Raw genomic sequence first — 25950 nt, forward strand, 5'->3', positions numbered from 1 at the left:
CATCTTACATCCAGATGAACTAAAAATGGATCATAGGCCTATATGTAACTGCAGAAATGATAAAATTTGTAAAAGTATGAATAAATCTTACAGACCTTGGCTAGGCAAAGCCTTCTTAGATAGGACCCTGACCGCACAAGCAACAAAGAATAAAATAGATAAGTTGGACTTTATCAAAATTAAGAACTTCCATGCCTCAAAGGACACCGTCAAGAAAGTAAAAAGATAACCCACCAAATGGGAGAAAATATTTGCAATTTCTATCTAATAAGGGACTTGTATCTAAAATCTATAAAGAACTCTAATAACTCAGCAATAAAAAGACTAAAAGTGATGAACTGGCGTATTTTATGGTATGTGAATTATATCTCAATAAAAACTGTTAAAAAATGAGTTAAGTGGAAGATGCTTAGAGATTTCTAGTCTTAAGTGAATCAGAATTAAAATCCTGCTCTTTTCCACTGTTTGTCCTTTCCCCTTTTGCTCTCCCTCACTCCTCCTTCTAGCCTCTGTCAGCTGAGCCTTAAAAGGCACCTCGCTGACAAGGTGAAGAACATTTAAGTTCTGTTCTCCAACCATAGTAATGAAGGCTTTGGTGATTTGTTTTTATATTGGTCTGAAGTCCCTTAATTGTTATGCAAATATTCATTGCAGAGTGATGAAATAATTACGGTGACATTTCCTTCTCTCCGTGCCAGTATCACGACCCCATGCCAAGAGAAGGATGATGTTCCTAGGATCAAAGACAAGTGGATTCTCTTCCCGTAATCCATTAGTTGCTTGAAATCATGTCCTTTTTTTTTTAATGAAAAATTTTTTATGAATTTTAATTTTTCTTAAGTAATCTCTCTCTATACCCAACATTGGGCTCCAACTCCCGATCTTAAGATCAGGAGTCACATTAACTCTACCAACTGAGCCAGCCAGGCATCCCAGAACCATGACTTTCCTGACTCACTGTTTTGTTTTTCCTGGTGTTTCACTTTAGTTCTTTTGGCCTCATTGTGCGGAATATCCCACCACGCGTGACCCAGCTGACTGTCTTGACCTTTCTTTTATTGGTGGTGGTTGCCACTGCCCCAAGGATCCTTGTCTCACTTCCTAAGAGGCAGAGAGAAAGGGATAGAATGGATGCCACTTCTTTTGGATCTTCCCCAAAATGTATCTAAAACCTATTTTAGAAAAATTGAAAAACTCATACAATTTTGAGAAGAGTAATGTGAACTCTTGCCTAACTTTTACCTTGATTCATCTGTTATAAACATTTTGCTATATTTGCTTGTTCCTTTATCTTTGTCTATAGATCTATAGTTGTTGTTTTTTGGGGAATCTTTGGACAGAAAATTGTAGAGATCATGACTCTTTACTGTGTATCACCCAAGGAAAGGACTTCCTCATGCGATCCTGGAACGATGATTAAATTCAGGAAATTTAACATTTGAGTTTGCTCGGAAGCGGATGCTGAGGCCAGACTAGGGTTGCACAGATGTAAAAGAGGTGGGCAAGTGGAGCTGTCAGATTGGATGGCTTGTCTGCCAGCAGAAGGAGCAGATGTGGAGTCAGGATTGTCCGTTAGCACAGTTCCGTGTTGGGTAAAAATGGCTTGGCCTGTACCTTGCCTTTCTCAGTGATGAGCTTGAGCTGTCCAGAGAACACCGAGATCTCCTCTTGGCCAGCTGAAGCCAACTCTGATGAAGCGAACAGCATGACCCTACTTCTCACCTCGGTGGGGAGTCGTTGCATGTGGGAGGTGCTTCTGCTTGTCCTCCATTATACAGTATTGTCATCTAATATACAGTCTGTATTCAGAGTTACCAGTTGCCCGATAACATCCCTTATCTCAAATTTTCTCCCCATCAGGTCTCTCTTCATCTTGGAAAATCTTTAAAAATTTTTTAAAAATGTTTTTATTTATTTCTGAGAGAGAGAGAGAGACAGACAGAGACAGAGACAGCATGAACAGGGGAGGGTCAGAGAGAAGGAGACAGAGAATCCGAAACAGGCTCTAGGCTCTGAGCTAGCTGTCAGCACAGAGCCCAACGCAGGGCTCGAACCCACAAAGCGTAAGATCGTGACCTGAGCTGAAGTCAGACGCTTAACCGACTGAGACACCTAGGTGCCCCTCATCTTGGAAAATCTTTCAAGAAGCTCCCCAGTTGATTTTCCTGTATGTCTCATTGGCCTGCAATGAATCGCTTCTCCACCGTGGGACAGGAGTAGTTGCTCATGCCAGTTGCTAGCAGAGGAGAATGGGATTTCCAGGCTTTGTTTAGATCTACAGGGACTTTATCCCTTGGGTCTGGGGGAGAGGCTACCTTCTCCAGTGATGTGTTTCTCACCTGATATAACCTTATAAAGGAAAAGAAAAAACAATTAGGTTTCTTTATCAAGCAGTTAGGGAGGAAAACTGGGTAAACAGTCAGCATTTTGCTGGAATTTTCCATTGCATAATTTTCTTTTTTCTGTTGAGAAAAGAAACATATGCATTCCTGTCATTAAACCAGCTTCTTAGTTATTGTATCTTTTGAATGGAGTCCACTCCTTTCTTCTTTTCATGGAGTTCACTAATTTTCTGTTTTAATAGGATGAATTATTGTCTAGTCCTGCTGCACAGCTGCTGTCCTGGGACGTCTTTTCATTTCATTCTTGGATCATTTCCACCATTTCTTGTGTTCTCGCATCTACTTTATTGGTTTTCATCCTCATTGCTGGAGAATACCTTCAGGTAATGCCCTTACATGTCTGAAAGTGCCTTTTTTTCTGCTTTCTTACTTGATGGATCATTTGAATATAAAAATCTAGGTCACAATTATTTCACTTTAGAAATTTCTGAGACATTGCTCTCTCTTCTGCAATTGAGAGTTTCTGATTTTAGTCAGAGTCTTCATTTTTGTTTTTTTCCTCAAATCATTTAGAATCTTTTCTTGGTTGTATAATTTCACAGGATTCGTCTAGATGCTTTTTTCATGGAGCAGAAGGTAGGTCACTTCCTTTCACTTACTGCCTGGCTCCCTGTCTTATTTTGTACGTGTTCTTTATTACTAATCTTTTGTTCCGGGTGATTTCAACATTGATGTGGATGGTTCTTCCAATACCTTTGACAGACACTGCACTTGTAAGTCTCTTTCCTTGCAAATAGAAGCCTAATTTTGTTCAGGTATTTAGTGACTGTACCAGGATTGTGTTAGTTCCATTCCCCTTGCTCATGATTGGTTTCGGGATAGTGACCCATAAGAAAAGTCTGTTGGAGGTCAAGTTTCCTTCAGTATATGAAGGTACAGCCCTTCTCTTCGTCATTGTTATGCGAGCTCATGATGACTTGGAGCTGCTACAACCATCTTGGGTCACAGAAGAGAAAGTGAGTTGAGAGTGATTCTCCACTCAAAATTGTCTAAAATTGAACTGCAGATCTCCAGTCCTTTCTCCTATCCCAATTTTCCACTCCATCTTTCCAGTTGCCAAGGCCAGAATTTTTGGTGCTATCCCTAACTTTACTCTTTCACATCCCACGTTTTGTTCATTGGAAGATCCTATGAGCTCCTCCTTCAAGTTACATTTACGTTTACTACTTGTTCCTACTTACACCATTGCCATCCTGGTCCATGCTACTGCTGTTTCTTGCCTACGTTACTGCAACAGAGCAGTGCCTACCCAGGGAATTTTAGTAGGGCTCAACTAGACCTGTGGCCTGTGGCAGTCCGTATTGACCTCACATTCACTTATGAGCATATGGGACAGGCAATCCAGCTTTCCAGGGTTATTTTTGGGGGGTCTTTGTAGCAGTGCAGAAAGAGAACAGCCTGGGGTGGCTCACTTGGTAGAACGTGTGACTCTTGATCTCGGGGTTGTGAGTTCAAGTCTACAGTGGTCCGAGAGTTTACTTTTAATGTCATTTTTTTCCAGAAGAAAAAAGAACAGCCAGCACTACTCCCTGTGCCCCTCCTTCCGGGTGAAGCTCGGTGTGAGTAATGAGGCTCCCATGAGGAAGTAGGTAGCTCACCTGTCTAAGGAGCTGCATGTTCACAAAAGCCATTACCTTGTGTGACTACCGTGAGCGTGGTTTCTAGGATCCCCACAGGGTACGTGCTCTATTACAGGAGTTACCACACTGAGACAAGTCCAAAGTCACAGCCACTCTCCAGGTATTTATAGTCCCTCTCCGGCCCCAGCAGTTTACCAATGGGTCATTTTTACCATAAGCCGTGTTGCCTAGTAACACAGCTGACATTCTGTGGTTTCTGACATTCATGGTTTCCTGGGGAACAGAGCTAGACTGTTAACCGAATCCAAGAGCAATTTCTCATGCTGAAAGCCCAGGGTTTTTCTAACACTTTAGTCGCAAATAGCCTGTCACCGAGGGGTCTCTCGCTCCCGTGCTTCTCCCCTGTGCTCACTGTCAGCACAGTAGCCAGAGCGCCCCTTTAACGCGTATGAGGATCCCGTTACTCTTCGGCAGACCCTGCAGTGGCTCCCAGCTCACGAAGGCATGTTTGTCTGGAGGCCTGTCTGGTCCCGTGTCTTCTACCTCCCTGATCCTTTGCGCCTGCTGCTCCTGCCCCTGCTCCTCCGCTCTGATCGCCTTTGTTCTCGCTCTGATGTGCCAGGCGTGTTTCTGCCTTAGGGCCTTTGTGTTGGCTCCCCCGCCTTACTCCTGATATTCACCTGGCTGACTCTTCAGTTCTTTGCTCAGATGTCACCTTTTCACTGAGCTGCATTCCACTGAAAAATTGCAACTCCTACCACGCACAGTGCTTCAAGTTCCATGTGGTTTTTTTTTTAATATCTACTTTCACCTTTTCACACTCCATAATATTTTTTCTCCTTCCTTCCTTCCTTTCTTTCTTTCTTTCTTTCTTTCTTTCTTTCTTTCTTTCTTTCTTTCTCTCTCTCTCTCTGTCTCTTTCTTTCTTTCTCTTTTAAGAAAGGGAGAGACAGAATGTGAATGGTGGAGGAGCAGAGAGAGAGAGCGAGAGAGAGAGAGAGAGAGAGACACACACACACACACACACACACACACACACACAGAATCCGAAGCAGTCTCCAGGCTCTGAGTTGTCAGCACAGAGCCCTACACAGGGCTCGAACTCATGAACATGAGATCGTGACCTGAGCCGAAATCAGATGCTCAACCAACTGAGCCACCCAGGAGGAGCTCCATAATTTGCTTATTATATGTAGTTTGTCATCTCCCACTGGTGGCAGGAAAGCTATAAGAGAGCAGCATTCCTCATTGACCTATTCCTCACTGACTTATCCCAGCCACCTAGCACAGTACCTAACACCTAGTTGATGCTTAGTATTTTTAAATAAGTGAGCACACCTTTACAGAGGGCTTACTGTGTGCTGGGCATTTTTTTTTTTTTTAACGTGCTCAGTTTTTTTTAAAGCAAAGTGAATAAAGTTTTAATATATGTGGATGAGCACATGAATACAATATTCTGTGAATAGAAAAAACATTAGACACAGGGAATTTAAATGAAAAACACTAGGTAGTATAGGGGTGCCTGGGTAGCTCACTTGGTTGAGGGACCGGCTCCTGGTTTGGCTCAGGTCATGATTTTGAAATTTGTGAGCTCGAGCCCCTCTTTGGGCCCTGTGCCTACAGTGAAAGAGCCCACCCAGAATTCTCTCCCTCTCTCTCTCTCTCTCTCTAAATAAACAGCCCCCCCCACGCAAACACTAAATTAGCATAAAGAATAACATTATGTTGTGATAAGAAGTGTAGGTTTTAAGGAAATTAGAATACGTACAATACTGTGTATGCCAAACAACATAGACACTAAATGTGTCACAGAAAATTTTTAGAAATGCAAAAAGATTTTAGTAAACATTTCTGAGAATTTGAGAGACCTGGTATACAAAAAGAAGGGAAACAGAAGAATTTGACGATACGTAAACAGTTGTTCTCTTTGATTGCTTTAGCGTCATTACTGAACAGAAATATTTATTTCTTTAAAAATTCATGGAAGATTCACAATAATTCAATCAGACTCTTATCTGCACCCCCAAAATCAATCAGTAAAAAAGAGCCACCCAAGCTCTCCATTCTCTCTCTCTCTCTCTTTTTTTTTTTTTTTTTTTTTAATAATCATGGAAACAGAGAGGTTAAGAAGCTTATCTCGTGTCACGTAACTTCTAAGTGAATCCCCAGAGGTCGTCTTTGGAACCTGAGCTTTTGACTGATGCACTACAGTTAAGCATGGTTCTGCATACACAATTTTAAACCTGCTTTTGGGTTATTTGGTAAATTCTTCTTTGGGTTAGAGGTTATGGACATTTTAATAGTCTTAACATATGTGGCCCAGTTATTTTCCAGGATCCTGTCAACCAGATGTGAACGTATCCTTTAAAAAAAAAAATGGGGAGGGGGACGCCTGGGCAGCCAAGTTGGTTAAATGCTGGACTCTTGATTTTGGGTTAGGTCATGATCTCACAGTTGTGAGATTGAGCCCTGTGGGCCCTGTCATGGGCCTGAAACCTGCTTGATTCTCTTTCTCCAGGGGCCCCTGGGTGGCCCAGGCTCAGTTGGTTAAGTGCCCATCTCTTGATTTCAGGTCAGGTGGTGATCTCACAGTCTGTGAGTTGGATCCCGTTGTAGGGCTCTGCACTGGCAGCAGGAGTCTGCTTGGGGTTCTCTCCACTCCTCCCCCTGCTCCACATGCATGCACTCAAGCTGCTCACTCTCTCACATAAACTTAAAAAAAAAAGTTTCTCTCTTTCCGACGGCCTCTCCTCAATGCTTGTGCGCTCACGCTCTCTCTCTCTTTTCCTCTCAAAAAAAAAAAAAAAAAGTTTTGGAGTGGTTTAATTGACTTCTGGGTGTTTTTTTGTATTTAATAATGAACACTTCTGATGTTCCTTAGCACTTTTCTGAATACTTCAGTGGCAATCATTTTCTTTTTATGTCTATGGAAAGGAGCTGTATACACAGGATAGAAGTCAGGGAAGTTTTCATAAATGAAGGTAGTAGATCCCTCAGTATTAAATAGTGGGTGAATATCTTGATTTAACTTACACCTAAGAACTTGCCATTCTCAGTCTTATGTGGGTCATGGTTGTCTTTGAAACACCTGTGGACCTCTTACTAGAAAAATGCTTATAAACCCATACTTTACACTTTTTACGCCCCTTGTATTGTAAATTGAGTTCCTTCCCAGGCCATAGAAAACCAGTCTTTGCAGTGATTTCTGTCTCATTTTTCTGTAAAATTATTTGCTACATCCAGGAAAAAAGATAATTTTTTTGATAAAAGAAGTTAAACTTTATTTTCAACAGTTAATTTAAACTTTTTTTTTTTTTTTTTGAGCAAGCTTGAGCATGAGCAGGGGAGGGGCAGAGAGACAGTGAGAGGGAATCTTAAGCAGGCTGCATGCTAGCCTATGGAGAGTTTGATCCCATGACCTTGGGATCATGACCTGAGCTGAAATCAAGAGTTGGATGCTCAACTGACTGAGCCACCCAGATGCCCCTCAAAAGTTAATTTCAATGGAAGGAGCCGTTTATGATCAGTTGAAATTCTAGCATTATCTTTGATATAGCAATACGTACGTCATTTAAAAAACTTTCCAAACAATATTATTTTTCTGTTTTAATGGCAACCCAAACTGAAAACCTGTTTTGTAGGATATATGGGGACAACTGGAATCAGAGCCTGATCAGATAAGGCAAGAGGTTTTTCATCCCCACTAAAATGTTTTTTTAAATCTTTATTTTTCATAGACATTCTTCTTTAAAAAATGTTTTTAATGTTTATTTTTGAGGGGGGAGAGGGGCAGAGAGAGAGGGAGACCCAGAATCTGAAGCAGGCTCCAGGCTCTGAGCGGTGAGCACAGAGCCCGACGCGGGGCTTGAACTCAGGAAGCGTGAGATCATGACCTGAGCTGAAGTGGGACGCTCAACTGACTGAGCCACCCAGGCACCCCTAGACATTATTCTTTACAAAGCCTTTTTTTTTTTTTTTTTGAGCAGTTTCAGATTCACAGCAAAATTGACAATGTAGACATTTCCTATCTACCATCGGCTCCTATTCCTGTATACTCTTCCCCCATCATCAACATCCCCCACCAGAGTGGTACATTTGTTAGAGGTGTTGAACCCACATTGTCACATCATAATTACTCAAAGTCCCCAGTTTACATGAAGGTTCACTTTTTGTGTTGTATATTCTATGGATTGGGTCAATGTATGATGATACGTATCCATCGTTATAACATACTGAGTACTTTCACTGCCCTAAAACCCTCTGTGCTTTGCCTGTTCATCCCCTTCCTGTAAACCACTGGCAACCAGTCATCTTCTTACTGCCTTCAGAGTTTTGCCTTTTGCAGAGTAACCTGTAGTTGAAATCATTCACTGGGTATCCTTTTCAGAGTTGCTTCTCTCACTTAGCATTATGTATTTAAGGCTCCTATTTCCTGGCTCGATGGCTCATTTCTTCTTAGCACTGAATGATGTTCCAGTTGTCTGGATAGACCACAGTTTATCCATTCATCTACTGAGGAACAGCCTCGTGGCTTCCAAGTTTTGGCAATTATGAGAAAAGCTGTGTTAAACATCTGTGTGCAGGTTTTTGTGTGGGCATGTTTTCAATTCCTGTAAATACCAGGGAGCACAATTGCAGTGTCATATGGTAAGCGTGTGCTTAGTTTTCTAAGAAATCTCCAAACTGTCTTCCATAAAGTGGTCATTCCATTTTGTGTTCCCACCTGCAAGGAGTAAGAGTTCTCGTTCCTTCCCATCCCTCCCAGCATTTGGGGTTGTCAGTTGTTCTGGATTTTGGCCATTCTACTAGATGTACAGCAGCTACAGCTCATTTTAATTTGCATTTCCCTGATGACCTATGATGTGGAGTGGCTTTTCATATGCTTATTTGCAGCATGCATATCTTCTTTGGTTAGGTGTCTGTTAAGGTCTTTGGCCCATTTTTTCATCAAATTGTTTTCCTATTCAGTTTTAAGTTTTCTTTGTGTATTTTGGATAACAATCTTTTATTAGGTGCTTTTTTTCCCCTAAATATTTTTTTCCCAGTCTGTGGCTTGGTTTCTCATTCTCTTGACACTGTCTTTTGCACGGTAGGTTTTTCATCTTAATGATGTCAGTTGTCAAGTATTTCTTTCATGGATTGTGCCTTTGGTATTTAAAAAGTCATCTCCATACCTCAGGTCATCTTGGCTTTTGCTTTTTGTTATTTTCTAGTTTTATAGTTTTGCATTCACATTCAGGTCCATGTTCCTTTTTGAGTTAATTTTTGTGAAGGGTGCGAGATCTGTGTCTGGATTCTTTTTTTTTTTTGCATGTCTGTGTCCAGTTGTTTCAGCCCCATTTGTGTTAAACACCATGTTTGCACCATTGTATTGCTTTTGTCCTTGTCAGAGATCAATTTGGCTGTGTTTATGTGAGTCTGTTTCTAGGTTCTATATCCTGTTCCATTGATCTGTTTGTCTGTTTTTTCCCCCAATATTATACTGTCTTGATTATTATAGGTTTATTTTAAGTCTTGAAGTCAGATAGTGTCAGTCTTCCAACTTTGTTTTCCTCCAATATAATGCTGGCTATTCTGAGTCTTTTGTCTCTTTGTATAAACTTTAGAGTCAGTTTGTTGATAACATCCTGGGATTTTCATTGGGATTTCATTGGATCCACAGATTAAATTGGAAAGAATTGACTTGACGATATTGAGTCTTCCTGTTCATGAACATGGATTGTCTCTCCATTTATTTTGTTCTGTGATTTTGTTCACCAGAATTTTGTAGTTTTCCTCATATGGATCTTGTACATATTATGGTTTTTTTTTTTATTTTTTTTATTTCTAGGAGAGAGAGAGAGAGAGAGACAGCGTGAGCAGGGGAGGGTCAGAGAGAGAGGGAGTCACAGACTGAAACAGGCTCCAGGCTCTGAGCTGGCAGTCAGCACAGAGCCCGACGCGGGGCTTGAACCCACGAACCGCGAGATCATGACCTAAGCGAAAGTCGGACGCTTAACCGACTAAGCCACCCAGGCGCCCCTTGTACATATTATGTTAAATTTGTACCTAAGTATTTCATTTTTGGGGAGTGCTAATGTAAATGGTATTGTTAAACTCAAATTCTGCTTGTTCACTGCTGGTATATAGGAACATAGTGGTCTTTTATACATTAACCTTGTATCCTGCAACCTTGTTATAATTGCTTCTTAGTTCCGTGTGTGTGTGTGTGTGTGTGTGTGTGTGTGTGTGTGTGTGTTTTCTTTTGGGTTTTCACCTAGGATGACCATGTTATCTGCCAACAAAGGCCGTTTTATTTTTTCCTTTCCAATCTGTGTATCGTTTGTTTTCTTTTCTTGTCTTATTGCATAGCTAGGACTTCCGGTACAGTGTTGAAAAGGAATGGTGAGAGTGGACATCTTGTTCCTGATCTTACTGGGGAAACTTCTAGTTTTTTACTAAACCACACTGAGATACCACCTCACGCCAGTCAGAGTGGCTAAAATGAGCAAATCAGAGGACTCTAGATGCTGGTGAGGATGTGGAGAAACCGGCACCCTCCTACACTGTTGGTGGGAATGTAAACTGGTGCAGCTCCTCTGGAAAACAGTGTGGAGATTGCTCAAAAAAAAAAAAAAATTAACAATAGAACTCCCCTATGACCAAGCAATAGCACTGCTAGGAATTTACCCAAGGGATACAGAAATGCTGATGCATAGGAGCACATGTACCCCAATGTTCATAGCAGCACTCTCCACAGTAGCTAAAACATGGAAAGAGCCTAAGTGTCCATCAACGGACGAATGGATCAAGAAGATGTGGTTTATCTAGTCCTATTTTATTGAGCGTTTTTATTATAAATTGGCACTGGATTTTGTGCTTTTCCTGCATCTATTGATGTGGACCTATGATTTTTCATTTTTAGCCTGTTAACATGATGGATTACATTAATTGATTTCCACATGTTGGACCATATTTGCATGCTTGGGATAAATCCCACTTTGTCATGGTGTGTAATTCCTTTTATATGTTATTGCTAATATTTTGTTGAGGATTTTTGCACTTATGTTAATGAGTGATAATAGTCTGTATAGTTTTCTTCTCTTGTAATGTTTTTGTTTTGGTAATGCTGGCCTCATGAAATGAGTTAGGAGGTATTCTCTCTGCTTCTAACCTCTGAAAGTTATTGTAGAGCATTGGTATAGTTTTTCTATAAATGCTTGGTAGAATTCACCAGTGAACATATCTGAGTCTGGTGCTTTCAGTTTGGGAATAAAAATTAAGTTATTTATTGATTGAATTTGAAAAATAGATATAGGGCCATTCAGATTATCTATTCAAAGAATTAGTCCATTTTGTCTAAGTTATTAGATTTGTGGGCATATAAGTGTTCATGGTATTTTTTTATTTTTTTAATGTTCGTGGAAGTTGTAATGATGTCCCTCTTTCATTTTTGATTAGTAATTTATGTCCTCTCTCCTGTTTTTCTTCGCCAGCTTTTGGTTTCATTGATTTTTTTCTATTGATTTCATGTTTTCAATTTCATTGATTTCTGCTTTCATTCTTATTCTTTCTTTCCTTCTGCTTCCTTTGAATTCAGTTTGCTCATTTTCTAGTTTCCTAAGGTGGAAACTTAGATTGTTGATTTTAGATCTTCTTTTCTAACATATATATTTACTACTATAAATTTCCATCTAAGCACTGCTTTTGCTGCATCCCACAAATTTTAAATATTTTCATTCAGTTCAAAATATTTTTAAATTTCTTCCTAGATTTCTTTTTTGATCGTGTGGTATTTAGAAATATGTTCTTCGATCTCCAGATATTTTGTGATTTTCCACTTATCCTTCTGTCATTGACTTCTAGTTTAATTCCACTGTGAACTGAGAGTAGGCATTGTAGGATTTCTGTTCTTTTAAGTTTCTTAAGCTGTAGTCTGTGGGCCAGAATGTAGTCCATTTTGGTGAATGTTCCATGTGAGCTTGAGAAGAATGTGTACTCTGCTCTTGCTGAATGAAGTAGTCTAGGGATGTCAATTATATCCAGCTGATTGATGGTGTTGTAGAGTTCAGCTGTGTCCTTATTGATTTTCTGCCTGCTGAATCTGTTCATTTCTGAAAGAGGAGTGTTGGTACCTTCAACTATAATAGTAGATTCATTTATTTCTCCTTGCAGTTTTATCAGTTTTTGCCTGATATTTTTCGGTGTTCTATTGTTAGGCATATCCACATTGAGAATTGTTAGGTTTTGGAGGATTGCCCCCCCCCCTTTTTTTTTAATGTTTTTAAAAATTTATTTCTGAGAGAGAGAGACACACAGTGTGAGCAGGGGAGGGTCAGAGAGAGAGGGAGACAAGAATCTGAAACAGGCTCCAGGCTCTGAGCTGTCAGCACAGAGCCCAGTGCGGGGCTCGAACCCACGAACCATGAGATCATGACCTGAGCCGAAGTAGGACACTTAACCGACTGAACCACCCAGGTGCCCCGAGAATTGGCCCTTTTGTCATTATGTAATCATCCTCTTTATCCTTGACAACTTTCCTTGCCTTTAAATCTGCTCTGTATGAAAGTAGTATAAAATATTCCCTTTTTCTTTTTATTAATGCCAGCGTGGTATATCTTTCTCCATGAAGTTACTTTTAATTCATATGTGTCTTTATATTTAAAGTGAGTTTCTTGTAGGCAGTCTGCCTTGTTTTTTGATCTGTGCCAATCTCTTTCTTTTAATTGGTGCATTTAGACCATTTAGATTGGTGAGATCATGATCTAACCTGAAGTCTGATGCTTAACCGACTGAGCCACCCCGGTGTCCCTCCTTTTTTAGCATATTAATTGTACTTAAAAAAAATTGTTGTTAGTCATTGCCCTAGAGTTTGCAATATACATTTACAACTAATCTAAATCCACTTTCAAATAATACTATTATACTATTTCCTATCACTCAGTTCCTCTCACCCTTCCCTTTTCTTGTATCATTGCCATATTTCATTTCATTTACATTAGCATACATAATTGAACACATTGTTGCTAGCACTATGAACACACTGTTGTTAGCTCAATTAAGAATAAGGAGAAGTTTAATTTTACCTTCCCTTACCGCTTTTCTGATGCTGCTTCTTTCTTTATGTACATTAACAGGTCCGCTGGCAACAAATTACCTTGGTGTTTGTTTGAGAAAGTCTTTATTTCTCCATCATTTCTAAAGGATGATTTTTCAGGGTACAGAATTCTAGGTGGTTTTTTCCTGTCAACATTTTAAATATTTCACTTCACTCTCTTTTTGCTTGCATGGTTCCTGAGGAATCAGATGTAATTCTTGCCTTCCCTCCTTCATAGGTAGGGTATTTTCCTCCTCTGGCTTCTTTCAGGACTTATTATTTTGGATTTTCTGTAGTTTGAGTATGATGTGCTTGGTTGTAGTTCTTTTGTTATTTGTTGTGCTTGGTGATCTCTGAGCTTCCTTGTCTGTAGTTTGGTATCTGATGTGAATTTGAAAAAATTCTCAAGCAGTATTGTTTCAAATATTTCTGTTCCTTTTTGTTTTCTTCTACTGTTCCTATTATGTATAAGTGACATCTTTTGTAGTTATCCTGCAGTGCCAGGGTATTCTATTCTTGTTTTTTTTTCTTTCAGGCTTCTTTCTTTTTATCTTTTTAATTGATTCAACTAATTTTCTTTTTAACTTTAAAAAAATGTTTTATTCAGTTTTGAGCCCAGGACAGAGAGAGGGATGGGAGTGGGGGGCGGGGACAGAGGATCCAAAGCAGGCTCTGCACTGACAGCAGCGAGCCCAATGTGGGGCTTGAACTCACAAACTGAGATTGTGACCTGAGCTGAAGTTGGACATTTAACTGACTGAGCCACCCCAGGTGGCCCCAGTCTTTTTTCTTTTTTTAAAAAATTTTTTTAATGCTTTATTTATTTCTGAGAGAGGGAGAGAGCGAGAGCGAGAGAGAGCGAGCGTGTGAGAGAGAGACAGCGTGAGCAGGGGAGGGTCAGAGAGAGAGGAAGACACAGAATCTGAAACAGGATCCAGACTCTGAGCTAGCTGTCAGCACATAGTCTGATGCAGGGCTCCAACTCAGGAACTATGAGATCATGACCTGAGCCAAAGTCGGATGCTTAACCAACTGAGCCACCCCAGGCGCTCCTTTTTTCTTTTTTCTTTTCGGTTTTCTAATCTATTTCTTTTTAGGTTTCTATTGAGATGTCTTCAAGTTCAGAGATTCTTTCCTCAGTCAATTTCAGTCTACTAATAAGTCAATTAAAGGCATTCTTCATTTCTGTTAGTGTTTTTGATGTACTGTTTCTTTTAGTTCTTAGAATTTCCATCTCTCTGCTAACTTTGACCATTTCTTCTTGCATGCTTTCTAATTTATCCATTGGAGCCCGTAAAAATATAAATCATAACTGTTTTGAATTCCTGGCCTGATAATTTCAACATTCCTACCATATCTCAGTCTGATTCTGGTGCTTACTCTGTCTCTTCAAACTGTGTGTGTGTGTGTTTCAGTATGCATTGTAATTTTTTTCTTAATAGCTGTACATGATGTACTGATTTTGAGAAAATGGCTGTAAATAGACCTTCAGTAATGTGGTATGGTGTGGGGAGAGAAGACCTGTTCTGTGGCTCTATGATTAGTGTCCGTGTGTTAGTGAGCCTGTGCCTCTGGACTGTGAATTTCATAAGTGCTTTTCAGTCCTCCCTTTCTGCCTTAGAAAGAATGGCTTCAGTGGGCTGGAGTTGGGTGTTTCCCTTCCCCCAGGTCAGTTAGGCTTTGGTTAAATAGTTTCTCCTGAAGACTGACCTTGTTAAGAGGAATAGAATGCTTTGGAGTATTTCGAAATGTTTCCTACCCCCACCCCTTCCACTGGGAAGCATGAAGGCGTTTTTCTCTGATACTCATTGTGAGAACCAGATCTAGCTCTTGGAGATAAAACTCATACATGAAAGTGTAGAATTTCTCCTATGACTGGATCTTCCTGGAGTTTTTGTCTCTCAGAGTTGTCCACACTGAACCTCCGGCAAATTGTCATTTAAGTTCAGGTTTTCTTACCCTGACACTGATTTCCATGGAAGTTTCTATTTCAAAAGTTATGACTCTTAGTATTTGTCTGTTTCTTCAATTCTGGGAGTTCTGATTTGCCCTATGACCTCAATGTTCTCATGCATCTAAGAAGAGTTGTTGCTTTTTCAGTTCATCTTTTTATTTTTTGTTAAGATGAAGTGAGGACTTCTAGAAGAATGATGGTATTCTTACTGAGGTGCAATGTTGGAGGCAGGTGAAGATTTAGGGGGGTGTATTAAGAGTTGAGTTTGAGATCCTATTTGATGTCCAAATGGATGATTGAATTTTTGAGGTTAGTGCTCAGGAGAGAGAGTGGGGTTAGAGATACCATCTCTATGCTGACAAATCTCAAATTTGAATTTAAGGCCTTGAGACTAGATAAGGTCACTTAGAGGTAAATGTCAGTGGACAAGAGGGCCAACAACTGACCCTGGGCTCTTCAGTGTTCTGAGGTGGGGAAGAGGCAGAGGAAGAGCATCTCATAGGAAGAAGAAAACCAGGCATGTGGCATTTTGCAATCCAGGTGAAGACAGTCTTTCAAAAAGGAGGGAGGGAAGTTCTGCTGTAGTCAACTCAGATGAGGCCTGATATTGACCTTCCGATTGCATGAGGTGTAGAGGTCATTAGTGACATCAACCAACAGTCCTGTGGAGTGGAAGGTAGAAAGCCTTGGAACAGATAGACAAGAAAATAGGGTAAAGAAGGGAAGCTAGTAAAATGCTGTATAGAGACAACTTTGTGGAAGATTTTACTGCAGAAGGGAGCAGAGAGATGCTGTAGTCATGGACAGGGGTTTTGTGGTCAAGGTAATAAACATTCTGGTCATAAATTCAAGGATGTGTATACATGGGTTTTCCCATACCACCAAGCAATTCTCAGACATGAGTGGGGTGGCCCACAATTCAACTCAATACTGACACTACCTGGGTATATCATCAGATCCTACAGTTTAAGGGCTGAGTCCTACAAGACCATGTCCCCAATGTCAACTCCTGCCCCCACAGACACACTTCAGACACCAGTCCAGGTTGTCAGGCTGTGCTTCTGACCTAATGGCTGTAGATTAGAGGTTCCAGCAAATTCTCCTCAGGTTCAATTCATTTGCTGGAGTGGCTCACAGAACTTGAGGAAACATTTTATTTATTAGATTACTAGTTTATATAAAAAGATATGTTACTCAGGGACAGCCAGATGGAAGAGCTGCACAGGGCAGGGTATGGAGAAAGGGCCCAGACCTTCCCTGCCCTCCTCAGAGTGGGCCGCTCTCCCCATGTCTGCATGTAGGCATCCCAGAAGCTCTCCAGACAGACCTCCTCCTTTTGTGTTTTTATGGAGGTTTCATTGCAACAGGCATGATGATTATATCTTTGGCCATTGGTGATTGATTCATTCTCCAGCTTCCTCCTGATGCCAGGTGAGGAGCAAGGTGACAGTGAAAGTTCCAGCCCTCTAATCATATGGTTGCTTCTGGCAACTAGTTCGGATCCTTAGGTGTGGCCCCAAAGTCACCTCATTAACAACAAAAGACACCTTTAAGGCTCTCATCACTTAGGATATTCTAAGGGTTTTAGGAGTTCTGTCCCAGAAATGGGTTGAAGACCAAATAAGTATTTCTTAGTATAAATTGCAGTATCATGGGAGGCCTCTTTTTTTTTCTTCCCTTATGGTGAGGATCATATAATCTGTTTGCATGCTGATGGGCACGATCCCTTGGGAATGTAGAAAAAAGATGTAGATTTTTGTCAACTTGAAACTGATATTTTCAGTCTTTTTAAAAATATTTTTAAAAAATTTGCATTTATTTATTTGAGAGAGAGCTCAAGCTCAAGCGTGAGTGGGGGAGGGGCAGAGAGAAAGGGAGAGAGAATCCCAAGCAGGCTCCACACTCTCAGCACAGAGCCCGCTGTGGGGCTTCCTGACATTCTCAGTTTTAAAAAGGAGCTTGGAGATGGTGTTGGGTTGGGAGTTTTCTCCACCCTACCTTCCTTAGAGAGCCTTTGTAATATTCTTTTATTTTTCTCTTTTTGGCTTGCTTAATCTCATTGCGTATCTTGATAGATTTTTCTCTTTCACATTTCTGGTAAATGGTGATTATTAGGAAGTTGAACCAATTGTGTATAAAAAAATGTAAAAGACATTTAGCAGGGACTGTATTTCCTAAGACACATTGTTTACCACAAAAGGAAACCACTGACTTCTTATTTTATCAGTGAAGATAAAATTATTTTGTGAACACTGTACTTTTTTTATGAGTAACGTTTTTCACATTGTGCTTAAAAGAAATTATTTTATGAAAACAATGGGGATTGTAGACTTTGTTTTAAGTGGGGATTTATTTAGTGAGAGTCCTTAAAAAATCAGATTTTGCTTCATACCATTTCATATCCTACGAAATGGACATATTTGCTATAATTTGAATTATGATAAAAGTAGTTTAAGCAAGTTAAATGTTAGGTATTTAATTTTTCATTTCTTGAGATGTAGTAAAAGTTCTAACTAATTTGAAGGAGAAAATATAGCAATACAGGATGGTGGGAATACTTCCTTTTATTCTGAAACAGAAGGAAGTCAAATTACTGTAAATACAGCTAATATTATAGTGAGAATATATTTAAGGTATAAGTAGACTATCTATCACTACCCTCCGGTATTCTCCCTTGTATTGTAAACTCATGTTTAGTAAAAAAGTCCTCAGGTGAAGTTTGATAGAAACAATAAAATTTATAGAACATAAGAATGTTATAATAATTGATTTGGGGTCACTGGACACAAGCCTCCTTGGACTTTCCAGTTAGAATTTTATCCTCTATCCTTGCCTTCCAGTGCCTTCCACCTCCCATCCCTCTAAATAGATCTTTGGCAGTAGTGAAGTCTCCTAATTTCCGAGTATCTAAAGAAATGTACCTATGGAGGCACCTGGATAGCTCAGTCGGTTGAGTGTCCGACTTTGGCTCGGGTCATGATTTTACAGTTTGTGAGTTCGAGCCCCACGTCGGGGAGGCCCTGGAGCCTGTTTCTGATTTTGTCTCCTTCTCTCTCTACCCCTCCCTCACTCGTGCTCTGTCTCTTGCGCTCTCAAAAATAAACATTTTTTAAAAAAAAGTGTACTTAGGGACAAGCATCTCAGAAAAGCCAGAGATTGTAAGAAGTTTAGTTAAACTGTTGTGCAATAGATACAACTTTGTTATGTAAATGTGACCCTTCCACTAGTGTAGTGATTTTCAATTTTTTTTTTTTTGGTCTACATATAATTGGTACTTAGGGAGATAAATAAATGGATATATGGATAGATGTCAGATAGTGATATGTTCTATGATAAGAACAAAATGGAAATAGGAGAGTGGCATTAGGAGGCCTAGCTAATACTGCATGGGCCCCTGGGCCCCCTTTTTTGTCATTTATCAGTTGGGAATAATAATAACACTACCTCCTCAGAGTTGTGTGGAGCAGAATGCTGGTATCATACCGGATTATCCGGTACGTGTTATTCTCCTTTTCCCTTTCTTTCTGTAATTTGAGCCCCCCTAAATCTCCAGAGTATATAGAGTATGTTTAAACCTTGAGTTTAAACTAGAATCTGTTTAAACTGTGTCCTTTGTGTGGTTTTGAAGTTCTTGTTGAAAAATGATAACCCCATGAACGTTGAGCACATCATGCTTAGTGAAATAAGCCAGTCGCAAAGAACAAATCCTGTGTGACTACGCTTGCGAGAGGTCCCCCTAGCATTCAGACTCCCGAGGCAGAGAAAGTGGAATGCTTGTTACTGGTGCTGGGGGCGGGGGAAAGGAATGGGAAGTTAGTATTTAATGGACACAGAGTTTCAGTTTTGTAAGATAGAAAGAGTTCTGGAGATGGGTGGTGATGTTTGCACAACAGGGTGAATGTACTTAATGCTATTGATTCTACACTTAATGATTAAAATGGGAAATTATATGTTAGGTGTGTTTTACCACAATTTAAAAAAAATAATGAAACTATTGTCTTTTGGTAACACTTGCCCTCCTTTCCTATTTTTGGTAGATATTACTGAATAAAGGGAATCAAGTTGTCCCCCCCCTCCTTTTTATTGAGGTATAATTGACATATACCACTGTATATGTTTAAGGTATACAGCATAATGACTCGACATATATTGTGAAATGATTACAAATCAAGTTGCTCTTGATTAAATAAAGAAATAATGGGTTGCTCCTCTTAAACCATGAATCATTATGAGATTCCCAATAGTTGAAAACTATTGATTATCAGAAATTTTCATCATTGTGACTTTCAAAGATCCCAACTTTAAACTGTTGCTTTTAGAGCAAAAAGCGTAGTATGGCTGGAAAACACAAGTTTTTATTTTGTACGTCAGTTTAAAAAATATTTATTGATTACTTTGTTGAGCGAATAGCAGTAACATTTGAGTGATAATATGTTGGCTCTTCTTGGTTTATACTTAATAATACTTATAGTACTTTTAGTACCATATACTCTTTATAAAGTAGTCCTTGAAGGTGTGAGAGTTGAAAAGGCCAATGCTCTGGTTGGATAAGTGATTTTTTACTTAAAAAATAATTTTAGAGGAATTTCAGTGCATGGAAACAAAGGGTGGACATTCCAGATGGAAAAAAGATGTGGGAGTAGGAATGGGGTATGTTTGCACAGAGCAGGGTTCAGCATGCCTGGAGTCTAGAGAATATCAGGGAGAGGTGCTCGTAGTTCATTCTCTGCCATTAGGATCTTGACTTTGAGGCTAATGAATTTCTGGACTTTATTCTGTAGGAATTAGGAGTACCACTGTATTACGAAGCCAGAGAATTTTATGATCATAGTTTTGCACTTGGCAGCAATCTGAGGTTCATTGGAGTAGGGAGAGAGGGGAGGTCAGATACAAGTTAGAATGGGCACTTAGAATTCTTTCTAAGTCATTAGGAAGAGTATTTTAGTATTTAGTATTGGGTCAGAGTGCAAGTGACTGGAAATTGAGAGAAACAGTGTACCCATTAGCAGTCACTCCCCATCTCCCCCTCCCTCCCAGCCCTTCACTAATTTGTTTTCTCTGTATGTAGTTTTGTCTACTTTAGACATTTCATATAAATAGAATCATGTAATATGTGGCCTTTTGTGACTAGCTTTTTTGGCTTTGCATAGTGTTTTTAAGATTACTCTATGCTGTAGCGTGTATCATTACTTTATTCCTTTTTGTGGCAGACATATTCCATTGGATGGGATCTATCACATTTTATTTATCTGTTCATCAGTTGATGACCGTTGTCTTTTTTATATGACACATAAAATCAAGCCCACACTTTTCATTGTTATATTCAAGGAACATAAATTTACTCTGTCAAATTGCTGTAAAAGTGGATGACCATTGTCTGATTTTGGCCTTTCTGTCATTACAAATAACACTGCTATGAACATTTATATACATATTTTTGCATGGATGTATTTTATCACTTGATCTTGTTATATACCCAGGAGTTGAATTGCTGGGTCATGGGTGACTTGGGTTGTTTTCAGTTTTTCACTTTTACAAACAGTCTCACAACAATCTTGCTGTACACTTTACTTTGTGAGTGTACGAATATATGTGTAGGAGAATGTCCCAGAAAGAAGATTGTTGTGTCAAAGGATAAATTCATTCCTAACTTTGTAGATATTGACACTACCACCAGGAACAGAGAGTACTTATTTGTTAGGGTACTTTGTGGGGTACCTTTTGAAATAAAGGCAGTTCTGGGGTCATTACCGCAATTCCCTTGAGGTATATGTCCTCAAGTACTGTGGAAGCACTCTCTTGTTGATTGCCCATGTTTCATTAAGAAACAGGTAATTGTGTTTAGATGGTAATATGGAAACTTACAGTTGAGAAAGATGTTATGGGTGACAAAGAAATCTTTAATTTAGTACCTTCAGAAGACGAATTCTCATTTTCTTGTTTTCTCTCTCCAGATAGATTCTTTCTCTGTGTAGTTAAGATATTTATGTAAGTTCTTCTTGTTCAGATTCTCAGTTACAAAAACTTCGGTAATGATATTTGGTCTATAAAAACTGCTAAAATGTTACAACTTTTGTTTTAAACATGGGTGTTACTAATCACCAGCCTTATTTTTCTCTTTTCTCTTTTTTTTTTTTTATCTTGTAGCCTTGAACATTCCATATTCTGCTGTGTACATGGTGAATCACTACCGCTCTGCACCAGTGTGCCCACTTGCGTGCCTATAAAGTACAAGTTCCAGATCGAAAAAGCTTCTAGATGGATCCTTTCCAAAATTGGTGTCTTTTTTACAAACTCTGTGCCTCACCAACCCTTTCTAAGTGGTAAGGATATGGACTTTTTGAAAGAATAATAGAAAGTTTGTGAAAATAATTATTGTTTGGATTGCCTTTCCCTCTATTACACCTTCTCTTCTTACATATGAGTAATACCTGCATTTTTTTTTTTTTTTTGCAAATTTAAAAAAGTCACATCTAAAAATAGCAGTAACATCAGGTTTTTGGAGGCTTCCAAACATTCTTTCCATATGAGATTCTAGGTCCAGTAGAATATGTAATATTTATAGAGAATATATTAAAAATACATAAATGTGTGTGTACAATATGTTCCCTGTGGGTACTCCATAATCCCTTATTGTAAGGCTGAGGTAGTTGATCCTATTGCTGTCTTTTCCTGTCTATTTAGGTACTTTGAGTCCATCCGGTCAAGAATCTCATCTTTTTAGCGATGTACATTATATAATTACACATTTTTGCAGATGATAAGAGAAGTGTGTGATGCCGCCAACTCTTTTTTTCTTTTTTTTCTTTTTTTTCTGGCGCTATGTGTTCCTTTCATATTCTAGCATTTTTTGGAAGCATGGCTGCTAGTTAGCCAACATGTTTTATGAACATCTCTGAGACTTCCTTAATGCATTTTTGTTGGGGGCCAGAGGAGTAAAATTGAGCAGAACCTGTTGCTGATATGGGAGACCTTTAAAAGAAAATTGCTGAAGTAGGCTCATTTTGATTGTCAGTCAACAAATATTTATCAAATGCCTACTACTGATGCATGGAAATATATAATGACTTTTAGTATTGTAGGGAAGTCAGTCACCAAATGGAAACCATGGCGTTGGATGAGGATGCAGGGTAAAGAGGGTGAGTGAAGAGTAGGGTACATGTTAGCCTTAGTTCTGATCATTAATTGTATAGTGTTCTTGAGTGTGGGTTAATTAGCTTTAGTAGACCTCAGTTTTCTCATCTATGAAATGAGAGAATTAAACTAAATGACTTAATCAGGTTTTTTGGTGCTTTCATTTATCTAACACTTTATGATCATAATGAACAAATTGGTAGGTTTTTTGATTTTTAGAGGATAAGCTTTCTTCTGTAACCTATTTGATAGATTTTTAGACTATATTCTTTAAAGTATGGGGTTACAATAAGGTTTTCACTAACAGAACAGTTTTCATTCAGTCATTTTGTTTTGAAGTTGAGGTCTTTTATTCTTTCTCTCCGCATTTTTTTTTATCCTTCTCTTCTTTTGACCTCTAGAATTTTCCTTTATTTGACCCTGATGTCTCTTTTATCATGTTGGTGGCTTTCATCCTGCTTCCTTGATGTGTCTAGCATCCATCATTTTCATCTTACTAATTTTCCAATATCACTACATCTTAGACCAGAGCTCCCAATCCTAGGGCCTTTACACATACAGATACCTCTAGAAATAGCTTGGGAGAAGGGTGGGATTCATTGGTAGTTGAAACCAATTAGTTACTCAGCATTTGTTCATTAGGACTGGAGCCCAGAAAGTCTACGTACTGCTCACACCCCATCACTTCTTAACCTGAGACCTCACCATCATCTGGAACGTTTCTAATTTCTTAGGTTTTAGAAAGTTGCCAGTCATGATCATAACCCTCTGTCACATCCCACTTCTTAAATCTGCTTTTAGTATTAATTACGACTTGTAGTTTCTTGGCATTTTTTTTTTTAACCAAGTGGGCTATTTGCTAGTCTCATTAGCTTTCCACTTACCCAAACTCCATAGTCATTCTTGCATCTTATACAGTCTCTTGCCTTTTTAAAACTCTGAGGAATGTGTCGTAACCAAATCTCAAACCTAAGTTCATTTGCCATATATATCCTTTTTTCCCTAGTTCTAAGTGCTTGATATAGTTGGAAAAGGGCACATAACTAAGTTTGTAAAAATCATTTACTTGATCTCTGAACTGGTTCTTTTCAAAGTTGGCTTCTTTCCCTTCTTTTGAAAGATTCCACATCTTCTCACAGCCCAGTGCCTTTTTGGGGTGATCTAGCATACTTCCTGACCTCCTCTTCATTTCACTTCAGATTTTTTTCTGTGACTGAATAAGAAAGACTTTGCCTTATTTTTAATTTTTATTGTGGAAAAAAATTTTAAATTATACAAAAGTAAATAGACTAGTGTGTAATGAACCCCTTTGTATTCATCACTCAGGTTTAATAATTATCAAATCATGGCCAAATTGTTTTGTCTGTCTTCCATGGATTTCTCTCCTACTCTGTATTATTTTAAAGCAAATTCTAGATCATATAATTTATTTGTATTCCAGTGTGTATTTTTTAAAATGTTTTATTTATTTCTGAGAGAGAGAGGGACAGCATGAGCAGGGGAGAGTCAGAGAGAGAGGGAGACACAGAATCGGAAACAGGCTCCAGGCTCTGAGCTAGCTGTCAGCACAGAGCCTGATGGGGCGCTTGAACCCACGAACCGTGAGATCATGACCTGAGCTGAAGTTGGATGCTTAACCGACTGAGCCACCCAGGCACCCCTCCAGTATGTATTCTTAAAGCAGAAAATCTTTTAAAAAGGACAACCACAATACCATTATCACCTTTAAAAAAAACAGCAATAATCCAAATGTAATAAGATAGGAAGTTGGTGGTAATTTTGATTCTTTCATACATTTCTAAAGCAGTTGACCTGATTGAATCAGGATCTAGATAAGACCTCCCTTCAATGCAATTAGTCGATTTTTCTCCTAAGTTCCCCCTGCCTTTTGTCCTTAAAATTTTTGTTGAACAAATTGGTTCTTTGGGCCATAGATGTGGATGTTCCTGATTACATTCCTGTGAAGTGATTAAATGTACTCATCTGGCGGGGTGCCTGGCTGATTTAGTTGATGGAGCATACAACTCTTGATCTTGGGGTTGTGAGTTCAAGCCCTACGTTAGGTGTAGAAGTTACTTAAAAATGCCATCTTAAAAAAAAGAAACATACTCATCTGTCCTTTGTTTTTCTTGTTAATTGGTAGTTGGATCTAGAGACTTGCTTAGATTCAGGTTCAATTTCTTTTGGCAAGTCTGTGTTTTTTGACAAGTGTCTGGTACACAAAGTGTTTAGTTGTCTCTCTTTCAATGCTGATTAGTTGCCATTTATGCTCAGTGCTTTAGATCAGAGAATGCCAAACCTCTGCAAGGGGCCTATAGTGTATATTTAGACTTTGTGGACCATCTCGTTTCTTCTGATGCAACTACTAAACTCTGCCCTTGTAATGGGAAAGCAGCCATAGACCAAATGTGAACAAATGGGCATTGCTGTGTTCTAATAATACTTTATTTACAAAAACAGGCAATGAACTCCCTGCTTTAGGTCTACTAAATAATCAGGGGTTGCAAGATGGTGATGTCTTAATACTGTAACTTTATTGTTCACTTATTATGTGAAATATTTGATAAAGGGAAACTTCCTCATGTACTATTTGTTGCCTGGTAGTATAGTATGTATAGGAAAGGTTGGAGAAAAGCTCGATAGTTTCCCTTGATTTACCAGTTTCAAAACAACGAGTTGGTTATACTAGCCTTCTCTGATAGTGATCAGTTAGGGTCGCCTCTTCTCCCCTAACTCATTATGGACTCAGATTTAAACATACTGGATTTTTAAAAATTCATTGTCCTTAATTTATTGATGCTTAAATTATTTAATCTTTGGCCAGTGGGGGCCTTTTTAAGTTGCTTACTGAGTTATCTTGACATGACTTTAGTAGTTTTTGATAGCTTCTTTGATTATCTGGTATAACAAGGATTTCCAGGCACATCATGTACATTTTATCTCTACACCTGGTATCGCTGGACCTATAGGACCCCTGATTCCTTTACTGGGGAATAGAATTTCAAGACTACAATCTGGCCTCTAGGGGTTCTCATTTCTAATAGATTGATGATTGTTACTGGATCTTTTCAGCAGTCAAAATTAGGAAAACAAAATCTTTTTAAGATTAAGAACCTCATGAGTTTATATTGATATTTCCAATTCTGTTTTAGCCCTATAAGATTTTTACTCTTTTAATTTACATCTGTATCTTTTTTCCTTAGCTAAGAATTCTGATTCTCAACGACCCCAGGGATAATACTATAGGAACTGGGTTCCTCATGTGTCTCTGTGTTCCCATTGGTAATATGTGAAAGTGCCTATTTGTCTATGCATAACCTCAGCAACAGAATATGTTGTCAAACTTTTGTTTTTTGATTTTTTTTACTGAATGGAATATCACTGTCATGTTAATTTCACTCATAAGTGAAACTGAATATCTTTAACTTTTAAAATTTCCTCATAGACATTTTATTTATTTTTAGTTTTTATTTATTTAAAAATTTTTTAAAAATTTGTTTCTGAGAGAGAGAGAGAGAGAGAGCTAACAGGGGAGGGGCAGAGAGAGAAAGAGAGAAAATCCCAAGCGGGTTCCACACTGTCCGTGCAGGGCCCCATGTGGGGTTTGAACCCACAAACCACGAGGTCATGACCCGAACTGAATCAAGTTGGATATCTAACTGACTGAGCCACCCAGGCACCCCTTATTTAGTTTTTTTTTTTTTTTAAATATATTTATTTATTTCTAGGAGAGAGAGAGAGAGAGACAGCGTGAGCAGGGGAGGGTCAGAGAGAGAGGGAGTCACAGACTGAAACAGGCTCCAG

The 25950-nt window shown here is 39.0% G+C and overlaps 1 protein-coding gene across 3 annotated transcripts in view; it reads left to right on the forward strand.

The window, feature by feature from the left end:
• The window catches only part of FRYL (FRY like transcription coactivator), a 268402-nt gene that overhangs the window by 15589 nt on the left and 226863 nt on the right, over window positions 1-25950 (forward strand). For all 3 annotated transcript variants that reach the window (XM_077757811.1, XM_077757813.1, XM_077757812.1), the window contains exon 2: window positions 21160-21335. The gene's annotated coding sequence lies outside the window, so the exon portion shown is untranslated. The remainder of the gene's footprint in view (window positions 1-21159; window positions 21336-25950) is intronic.

The sequence above is a fragment of the Crocuta crocuta genome, unplaced genomic scaffold (genome assembly GCF_008692635.1).
Source record: "Crocuta crocuta isolate KB4526 unplaced genomic scaffold, BGI_CrCroc_1.0 scaffold282, whole genome shotgun sequence".
Classification (NCBI taxonomy): domain Eukaryota; kingdom Metazoa; phylum Chordata; class Mammalia; order Carnivora; family Hyaenidae; genus Crocuta; species Crocuta crocuta.